This window comes from Grammomys surdaster, unplaced genomic scaffold (genome assembly GCF_004785775.1).
Source record: "Grammomys surdaster isolate TR1022 unplaced genomic scaffold, NIH_TR_1.0 371, whole genome shotgun sequence".
In the NCBI taxonomy this organism is placed as follows: domain Eukaryota; kingdom Metazoa; phylum Chordata; class Mammalia; order Rodentia; family Muridae; genus Grammomys; species Grammomys surdaster.
The window spans coordinates 4,121,970-4,123,751 of record NW_021604790.1 but is presented as its reverse complement, the minus strand read 5'-3'; positions in this window follow the sequence as shown (position 1 = coordinate 4,123,751).

The following is a 1,782-nucleotide window of genomic DNA, read 5'->3' as shown; positions in this document are numbered from 1 at the left end:
AATATTGACATTATAAGAGTTGCCTTGGTCATGGTGTCTGTTCACAGCAGTAAACCCCTAACTAAGACCACATGCATGCACACACAGGTACATGTCACATACTGTGTCCAAAGGTCAGAGGAAAACTTAGGGCTGTGTTTCTTGTTTTCCACCATGTGGATCTTGGGGATGGAACTTGGTTGTCACGTTTGGTGGTAAGTGCCTTTATGCACTGAGCCATATTGCAGGCCCAGGATCAGAAATGATAAGGAAGAAGAACCAGAAATCTCTTAAAGGATCTGATGTGATCATCCAGGTCTTGGGAGCCACTTGTTTACACACAATGGAAAGGACCTGTGGTATAGTCTGCCCTGAGCTCATGTTTCTGTGCAGCCTTCGCCAAGTGAGTTAACCTCTCTGGCCTGCAAACTGCATCTTGTGATAGTGAGATTTACTTTGGTGCACAGCCAGCATTTAGCATAGTGCCAGGCATGTCCAGACCCCAGTGAACAGGGAGCTGACCTGCAGCTATTGCCACACCTTTAACTATTAGCATTGTCACCGTGCGCTTCGGCACAGCCCACTCCGAGGACTGCAGCTCTGTACGATTCCGAAACTGGGCACGGGAAGAGGGTGTCTCAAGTTGAAAGTCAGGCAGATAAAAGGCAGCAGTGGGGCTATTTGCCGGATGCTGGGCTCGGTGAGAGTCAAAGCTCTGGAGAAACCAGTGAGATGAAAGCACCATAATAACGTTACCTAGACACAGCAGCATCTGCCGAACTCTCTCGCTCACGCACCCCAGGAGACTCCAGCCACGGACACACCAAAGAGGCTACAAAAAAAGCCTTGGGAAAAGGAAATCACTGTGAGGAGGGGACAACAGGCCACACAGTTGATGCCCCTTCAGAATCACTCCTGAGCAGGCCTTGGGGAGAAGCTACACCCTTCTCAGTGAGTGTTAGGACTTGATGCCCACTCCTCCTGGGTGGGCCCAGAGCTTCCCTGAATATTCCTGCCTCTCAGGCAGCTCCCACCCTTGCTGTGACCTGCTGTTCATGTGCAGAGAACGGGGACACATGCACCCCACCCGCCCTCAGTCTTATATAAGCCACACTACAGTCTTTTCTGTCCCTCAAAGCCACCAGAAAATTCAGACCCCAGGGCCTTTACACTAACTGCTCAGTCTTCAATTCTTCTACATCTCTCCCTGGATTCTTCTGTCCAAAGAAAACCACTCAACTGGCCTCTCTCCTCCAAATCTACCTATTTCTTTTATAGCATACACCCAATGTGGAGCCATCTTGCTGATTCACAATTAGCTCTCTTGTTGTCTGTCTCCTGTGACAGGGACGTAGGTCACAAGCAGGGATGAATATCTGTGTCATTTACCCTCCTATCTCTTGAACCCAGCATAGCTTCCGGTGCCAATGAGAGCTCCATGCAGATTGTTGAATTTTAATTTTCTCCTCATCTTGAGCCTTAGCACCTGGCACAGTGCCAGGAACCTGAGAGCTGCTTAGAGCGTGCTGCTCAGTGAATAAATTATACCCCCATCCCCTTCAGAACTGGCTCTTTCCCAGGAAATCCTCACTGAAGTCTTAGAGCTAGCACCTGGCTTATTTAACAACATTTATTGAACAGCTATTAAGTTCCAGTTGTTAAGCCGGGCTCAGGGGCTGCTGTGGGGTTTGTTTCTGGCCTAAGTTAGAGGAGAGGATTTCTCAGCAAGGTTAGGGGAGGGGTTCTCATGGAGGTATTTGTTCCCCAGAACCTCTATTCTTCATCTCAAGCCTTCTCTTACAT